General features: G+C 43.0%; 1 pseudogene; it reads right to left on the reverse strand.

The window, feature by feature from the left end:
- On the reverse strand, nt 1–8,944 carry LOC137940018 (paired amphipathic helix protein Sin3-like 4; annotated as a pseudogene).
- Between the last annotated feature and the right edge of the window lie 223 nt (nt 8,945–9,167).

The following is a 9,167-nucleotide window of genomic DNA, read 5'->3' on the forward strand; positions in this document are numbered from 1 at the left end:
TCTAACCAAATGGTCATAGTCAAAAATATATAACTGATGATGCATTCTGCATTGGATTTGCAACTGATGTATCTGGTAGAAAATGTGTGAACTCCACAAGCAAATCATGGTGCTCTTGAAAAAGCATTGTTGCCTGCAAGCAATTTCCAAGTAAGAATACTTATGAAAAACACAATTTCCAAAAACAACTCCAACATTTCTCTAAATTGTAAAAGAAAACCAACATTGACGTTCCTAAGTGAGAAAAAAAGCTAAATATTAGAACTGACAGTGTATCTCGTTTCATCAGGCATTCAGGAAGGTCATGCTTAGAATTTTTAAGCATGGGTGAGTCAGAGGATGAAGACATGGTGTGGCCAGACACCAAGGACGAAGATTGTGCAAGTCCATTGCACAGCAACAGCAGCGACAGCCAAGTCCAAGTGGAATGACACGACCCAGAGGGGCACAAGCATGTGGCCGGACCGACATCAACTGCAGAGGAAGGAGATATACTTGTGCTTGCCAAATGGATGACCAAGCAGCAAGACGCGTAACGAGCCCAGCAGCCGATCGAGACATAAATCGTAACCACAACAGGTGCGCGCGCGGCATACAACAAGCAGAACGCGTGCGTGCATGACCGGGGTAGAGGGCGCATTAGCGTAAGGGGTTGCGCGCGCGGCGCGAAAGCTATATACGCGCATGAAGCAACAGAGTGGGTGCCCAACGCAGTTGGGTTGCCATGTTGGTTCTGCAACACGCGCGTGCGTGTGCATGCAAAGTGGTAAAATCTAGGAGGTTGCCATTTCGGGGGAATTTTTTCTTAGGCCACTCCTACACGTCCCCTATGCCAACTAGTACTCATTTTAAGTGTGATTTGAGTGTTGATTGGGTGGGCATACGAATGGAGACACCTAGGACGTCCACATACAAGATTGAGTCCAAGATGAGCAAATCAACGGATTTGGATAGGGAACATATCAAGGGATTTGAATGGGGAGAGGCACTCTTCGCATTGGGTGAAAGGAAGAGATCCAGGGGGGTCGAAGCCTATAAATATCAAGGCATTCGACCCTTGTAAATTCATTCACCATCTTGTAGAGAAAACTTGTATAGCACGTGAGGGAGAAAATTGTAGAGAGACTCTGCTCCTCCACCTTGGACGGCCAACCTTGTTGTTTCAGTCATCAATACAAGGTAATTCCCTCTCTAATCCTCTTGGTTTCCTTTGTTTTTATATTGTTGTTTGACTTGGGAGGGAAGGGGCATTGTGACGACGATTTAGAGAAGGAGGTTGTACTATTTTTTAAGGACTAAAAGTAGGTCAGACGAGACTTAGAATTTTCGCTACCCGAAAGGAGTTTAGGCTCATCTAAGCCCGTGACAAACTAGTATCAGAGTGTACGTTGAAATCAATGGCTTCCACAAGTGGAGAAGATGCTTCAAGTGGCAAAGAACAAGTGACATTAACTTTTGTTTTACAACTCTTGAGCATCGTTTGGACAACGTTGAAAATCTTTGTACGAATTGGGAGGAGTTCGTTCAAAGGATGATTGAGGAGCATCAGTCAACTCCGAATTGGTTGAAAGGATTTGAGGAAGACGTCCATTCAGCTATTGCCGTTATGAGGGTGGAGATGAAACAATTGGGGAAGGACGTTAAAGACCTCTCTGGGGAGCTGCGTGCAAGACTCTCCTTGTGCGAACAAGCCTTGGCAAATGGAGGGGTTGTTCACGTACAAACAAAGATCAAGGTGCTTGAGCCAAAGTCTTTCACCGGAAAGAGAGACGCAAAGGTCATAGATAATTTTCTATGGCAAGTGGAGCAATACTTCCATGCTAGCAAGCTCACCAACGATCAAAACAAAGGTTATTACTGCTGCCATGTTCCTTTTCGATGATGCAATTCTTTGGTAGAGGAGGCGTATCGGAGATGAGCAAGGGAAAAAAGAGCATGTCCAAACTTAGGACGACTTCAAGAGAGAGCTACGAAGACAGTTCTTTCCAGAGGACGTAGAGTACCAAGCAAGGAAGGAATTATAGGCACTATCTCAAAAAGGTACCATTATGTGCAGTCTTTTACTTATCTAATATTGTGCATCTCCAATATGTCGGATGAAAACCGACACTTCTCTTTTCTTGCTGGCCTTCGTCCATGGGCTGAGCAGGAATTGAGAAGGAGAGAGGTGAAAACGCTAACTTTACCATTGGCTACTGCTGAAAAATTAACAGAATATGAAAGGAAGCATGATTTGGTTAATAAGAACAATACTAAGGACAATAGTGTTATTAAAAATAATTTTAAAAAGAAGGATAAAGATGAGAAGAAACCTTGGTCAAAAGAGGCAAAGGCCAAGGCGGAAGAGAAGAAGAAGACGAACAAAGCAAAGAAGAAGGTTTGGTGCTTCATTTGTGATGGAGAACACTTCGGAAGGGACTGCCCAAAGAAGCGTCTCCTCAATGCTGCTCAAACCGAACTTGGGGATGGTGGAACCGAGCTTAGAATGGGCTCTATAACATTGCTGAATGTAGTTCGTTCAAGGGGAGAATGAGACCCTCCACTTCCGGTAAGACTTCTTAGAGAACTTCTTTTTAATAGCTTAACACTTGTTGGACGCCTAGTGAAGGCAATGGTGGATACTGGCGCCACACAACTTTCTATTCGAGGTGAGAAGGATGAAAGCAAGATGAAAGCTGTTAATTATGCGCCTCATGAAGTCCAAGAAGTTGCCAAGGATGTCCCTGTTGTGATAGGCAAGTGGGTTTGCTCTCTAAACTTCACTATTGTCCCCATGGACGATTTTAATGTAATATTGGGCATAAAATTCTTCTCTGTTTGTAAGGCTTTTATTATGCCGTATTTGGGTTTGGTGGAGATTATGGACGAAAGAGGTCCTTGTAACATTTATGAAATTGACGTCAAAGATGTAAACAACAAAAACTTAATGATTTTGGCCCTCCAGCTTAATAAAGGACTTAAGCAGGGTCGCTCTACCTACATAGCATCTCTTTGTGATGTAGAACAGGTGGAGTCCACGCACACGCCCAAGGAGATTCAAACGATTTTGCATGAATTCAAGGACGTCATGCCAGAACAACTTCCTGCCTGATTGCCACCTACGAGAGGGGTGGACCATTGCATTGAATTAGAACTAGGAGTAAAGAAGCCAACCAAAGCACCATATAGAATGGCACCCAAAGAGTTGGACAAATTGCGCAAACAACTCAATGAATTATTAGACACTAGGTTCATCAAACCAAGTAAGGCACCCTATGGAGCTCTTGTTTTGTTTCAAACAAAGAAGGATGGAAGCATGAGGCTATGCATCGATTATAGGGTGCTCAACAAGGTAACTGTTAAAAACAAGTACCCTATTCCACATATTGCTGACATATTTGATCAATTAAGGGAGGCAAGGGTCTTCTCTAAGCTAAACTTGCGTAGTGGATATTATCAAGTCCGAATAGTCGAAGAAGATGAGGGGAAGACGACCTGTGTGACCAGGTATGGGGTCTATGAGTTCATGGTTATGCCTTTCGGCTTGACCAATGCACCTGCCACTTTCTGCACTCTTATGAACGAGGTATTTTTCGAGTATTTGAACTATTTTGTAGTTGTATACTTGAATGATATAGTGGTGAACAACAAAGACTTGGAGGAGCATAAAGAGCACCTTCGCAAAAGTGTTTCGTACTTTAAGAAAGAACCACCTGTATGTAAAGAAAAAGAAGTGTTCATTTGGGCTGTAAGAAGTGTCATTTCTTGGACATTGGATAGGGGGAGGACGGATTTGAATGGATAGCAAAAAGGTCGAGGCCATAAGGGATTGGCCAACTCCCACTAAGGTGCGTGAACTAAAAAATTTACTTGGTCTTGCTAACTATTATAGGAGATTCGTCAAAGGGTTTTCAGCACTTGTCGCCCCCTTGACTGACCTTCTCAAGAATGACTATTCTTGGCATTGGACGAAAAAATGCCAACAATTCTTTCAGCGACTCAAAGACTCCCTGATGGCTGAACCAGTGCTGAAACTTGCTGATTTCAGCAAGCCATTTGAAGTGCACATGGATGCTTCAAAATTTGCCATTGGAGGAGTGTAGGAGCAAGAAGGACAACCTGTCGCCTATGAGAGTAGGAAACTCAATGAAATCGAGCAATGATATATTGTTCAAGAAAGGGAAATGACTGTTGTAGTACATTGTTTATGTACTTGGAGACACTATCTATTAGGCTCCAAGTTTATTATAAAAACTGATAATGTTACTTCTAGCTACTTTTTGACGTAGAAAAGCACAACCCGAAGGAAGCTCGCTGACAAGACTTCTTGGTCGACTTTGACTTCGAGATGATGTACAAGGCGGAGAAAGCCAATGCTGTTGCAGATGCCTTAAGCAGAAAGACGGGTTCTACTATGCCTTTTGAAGGAGAGAATGGCAAAAGGGTATTGGCGCACATATAGCGCAGGACACCATAAAACATTGTTGGAACAAACACAGAAATGGAACGCACACACGCGGAAGAGGCATGGTCGCACGTGGCGCTATGTGAACAGCCCTCAGCAACCCCAACTTGCGATGCGGCAGGCGACAGGCCTTCACGGGCATCACGCGTAATGCAGTAGCGGCTGCACGAGACAGATACACGCGCGGACTTAGGCACACACAATGCACATGAGGCAAGCGTGCGCACGGAAAACACTTACGGTGGGGTTTTTGCAACCGATGCCGTTTTTCGTTTGCAGGCTCTTTCGGCCATAACCCAGGTTAGTGCCACCATTCTTGACAAAATTCGCATTGGTCTTCGCCAAGATGCCCAGGCCAATGACATTGTGCAGGCCGCTGCATTAGGCGAAATGAGACGATTTTGACTTGAGGACGGACTGCTCAAGACCAAAAGTAACAAACTTTATGTGCCAAAGTATGACAACTTACGGCGTGACCTCTTGAGGGAATGCCATGATTCTTTGTGGGCAAGACATCCAGGTCAAAGAAGGACGTTGGCCTTGCTCTTTGGCCAGTATTATTGGCCAGACTTGGAGAGCGATGTGGAGGAATTTGTGAGCACATGTCTTATCAGTCAATATGATAAGATCAAACAAAGAAATCCCAGAGGCTTGTTACAGCCTTTGATCATTTCAAAATGGTCGTGGGAGTCTATTTCAATGGACTTCATTTTTGGTTTGCGCAAGAAAGACAGGCTAGGGTTTATCATGGTAGTGGTGGACCGTTTTATGAAGTACGGAACATTCGTAGTAGTGCCAAGTGATTGTACAGTGGTGGAGGCTACTCGCGCATTCATGGCACAAGTGGTAAAGCATTGGGGCGTACCCATAATGATCATAAGTGATCGTGACCCCAGGTTCACAGGAAAATTATGGACCAAGTTATTTAAACTATTGGGAACTACTCTTAATTTTTCCACTAGTTTTGATCCTCAGACTGATGGCAAACTCAGCGTATAAACACTTTGTTGGAGCAATATTTGCACCACTATGTTGCAGCTAATCAAAAGAATTGGCCAGAGTTGTTGAACGTGGCCCAATTCTCATACAACTTGCTGAAATTCAAATCCACGGGGCATAATCCTTTTGAGTTGGTAACAGGACAACAACCCTTAGCGCCTATGGGATTCATTCTAGATACCTCATGGAAGTGTCTAGTAGCCCATCATCTAGCAAGGAGATGGAAAGACAAAATAGAATTGGCGCGGGTCTTACTACACTAGGCAACTAAAAAAATGAAGAAGTTTGCTAATTTGAAGAGGAGGGTGTCTTCTTTCAAGGTAAGTGACCAGGTCCTTCTGAAACTAAAGCCTGAACAATTTCGTCAGCTAAGAAGCAAGAACAAAGGGCTTTTGAAGAAATATGAAGACCCCTTTCCCATCATTGAATGTGTGAGCAACCTAGCCTACAAATTGCAGCTGCCGAAAAGGTTTCAGTTCTACAATGTTTTTCATATATCGAACCTTAAACCTTATTTTGAAGACCCAGACCCGGAGAGAATAATTGACCCAAGGGCACCAATGGATGTATCAACTACTTTTGTAAACAAAGTAGAGTATGTTATTGCAAACTGAGAGGAGCGCCAAAGAGGCAAGCCTCGGAGGATGTAATACTTGGTCGTGTGGCAGGGTCAATCGGAAAGCAAGGCAACATGGCAAGACACTGCAGAGTTGTGCCAGTTTGAGAAGGAGGTGGTCGACTAGCGCCAGGGGACACAGACGAGGGTGCCTGCCTTATGGCGGTGGGAGTATGAGACCGAGGATGAAGCCATGGTGTGGCCAGACACCTAGGACGAACACTGTGCAAGTCCAGTGCACAGTAACAAAAGCGACAACCAAGGCCAAGTGCAATAGCAAGGTCCAGAGGGGCGCACGCATATGGCCAGCCCGGTATCAGCTGGAGAGGAAGAAGATATACTTGAGCTTGCCAAACGGATGGCCAAGTAGCAAGACGACAACGACCCCAGTCGTCGGCCGAGATAGAAACCGTAACCACAATAGATGCGCATGCTGCGCACAACAAGTAGAACGCCCGTGCGCACGGCTTGGGTAGAGGGCACATTGGCGTAAGGGGTTGCGCGCACGGTGCATAAGCTATGTGCGCGAAAGCGCATGAAGAAACAGCGTGGGCGGCAAGCGCAACTGGGGTTGCCATATTGGTGTTGCAATGTGCGCGTGCATGCACATGCAAAGTGGCAAAATCTGGGAGGTTGCCATTTCGGGAGAAATTCTTCTTTGGCCACTCCCATACGTCCCATATGCCAACTTGGACTCATTTTAAGTGTGATTTGAGTGTTGATTGGGTGGGCACACAAATGGAGACACCTAGGACGTCCACATACAAGATTGAGTCCAAGATGAGCAAATCAAAGGATTTGGATAGGGAACATATCAAGGGATTTGAATGGGGAGAAGCTCAAGGGATTTGAATGGGGAGAAGCTCAAGGGATTTGAATGGGGAGAGACTCTCTTCTCAATGGATGAAAGGGAGAGATCCAAGGGGGTCGAAGCCTATAAAAACCAAGGCATTCGACCTTTGTAAATTCATTCACTATCTTGTAGAGAAAGCTTGTATAGTACGTGAGAGAGAGAATTGTAGAGAGACTCTGGTCCTCCACCTTGGAAGGCCAACCTTGTTGTTTCAGTCATCAATACAAGGTATTCTCCCCCTCTAATCCTTTTGGTTTCCTTTGTTTTTATATTGTTGTTCGACTTGGGAGGGAATGAGGATTGTGACGACGATATAGGGAAAGAGGTTGTACTGTTTTCGAAGGACTGAAAACAGGTCACATGAGACTTACAATTTCCGCCAGCCTAAGAGAGTTTAGGCTAGTCTAAGCCCGTGACAATGGGAGTGTAAAAACTGAATAGATTAGGAGGGTTGGCATCATCTTATGAAAATGAACTATCTTATCATATCCCATGTGAAATGTGACATATGTTAAATTACCCATTTGGTGAAACAACTTAAATTCTTGCCAGAAGAAGGAAGAATATGCTTCAAAAAGATAAGCTTTTCAAAGTGTTGCATCATAAAATTTTGAAACTTTATTTTTTGGAAATCTCCAACTTTTATCTAATGTTTATCATAAGCAAACTCTACTGACAGCTGATTAGCTGAATTCTTGAAGTCTGTATTATTAAGGTTGAAAAAAGCCATCTGAACAAAAAGGATATCGAATCTTACCTCTTGGTAGACCTCAGTTATGGATTTGTGTTCCTTACGGTACATATTAAGAATATCTAAGAATGATTTGTACGCTTGCTCATCATATTTTGGAACCGAGTCTGCAAGGGTAAAAATGAATCAAATAACAAACAGAAAAAAAGGATAAGTACACAAATAAAATCTCCAAAAGTAGAAATTTTTCTCTGGTGGTATACCTTTATTTTGTTTACAAAATTAATAGCTTCCTCAAACTCCACAGGTTTCTTTTGCGGAGGGTCATCCTCTGCAAGGGTGATGGCGTATCCTTTAGGAAGGAACGTATTAAAACCCAGGATAAGCTCTCGATGACCTTTGAATAATTCTTTTACTCGCGATATAACACCAGCTGTGTTGATCCTGTAGATTTATCGATCTCCTTAGACTCGAGAACATCAAAATAAACATAAAATTAAAACAAGATAGATTAAAGGGATAAGGAAAAGGGTTACGACCTTTGCGCCTTGAAATCTATCATCACTTCAAGGAATTCGTCGTATTTTTCCGTCTTATCCTGAAACATATCTTTCACTTGTTTAAGATACTGCAAAGCATCGTTTGTTGTAAGTTTCTGCGCACTTTCCGAGAGTTGGGGCTGTCCAGACCTTCATTATGGCATTAGAAAGAAAAAAGAAGAAAAATCAGAAATTTAAAAACCCTAATAGATCAGTTCCCAAACTGCAATTCCTAAGACAGATCGGCAGCAAACCGTATAAATTATTCAAACGAAAAAAGTAATCAATCATTATTCACTCCTTGCAATTAAACCAATTATCACAGCGGGAAAGAGTAGATAAGAAAAAATATAAAGAGATCAGCTTCCATGCGGAGACAGAAATGAACCAATTTTTTCCACGTTAAAGAATAAAACTTTTGAGAAAAGAAAAAGAAAAAAAGCAAAATAAGCAACAAACTTCAAGAGCAATTTAACGGACACCGTAGGGACAACTGATCTACGTATCACTGTAAATCTCGAAAATTCGCACAACTTGCAAACCAAGACAAACACGAGAAAATCAACGCAAAACAAGCAATACAAGAACTGATAAGAGAACCATGAAATAAAGCTAAGCTCAACAAAATCCAGAGATGAGGAAACTTACGGCTCCCTGCGAGAAGAAACTACGGGTCGCTTGAGTTGCGAACCCATGAAACCGTCTTCTCTCGACCTCTTCATATCCCCCAAAATCAAAACTTAATCTCCTGTTCAACAAGCAAAAGAATCAAAATATAAGAATCAAAATATTCTTCCTCCGTCTGAAATCATGGCCGAAACTGAAGCGGCCGGATCTCCTCCGCAGGGAACAAGAAATAACAAATTGCTTATAGATCTCCAACAGACGATCTTCCGGTTGGTACTTTTAGGGCTTTTGCATGCCTTTATGGGTAAGCCCGTTTAGCAACTCACTTAACCCTAATAGAATCACGCAACTCAATATGTGAGTCCCGATGTCGAGTCGTAACTCGTAACTCATAAATA

The sequence above is a fragment of the Aristolochia californica genome, unplaced genomic scaffold, assembly GCF_029961685.1.
Source record: "Aristolochia californica isolate CCGP_79_NKW_82.1479 unplaced genomic scaffold, dmAriCali1.0.hap1 SCAF_9, whole genome shotgun sequence".
Lineage (NCBI taxonomy): Eukaryota > Viridiplantae > Streptophyta > Magnoliopsida > Piperales > Aristolochiaceae > Aristolochia > Aristolochia californica.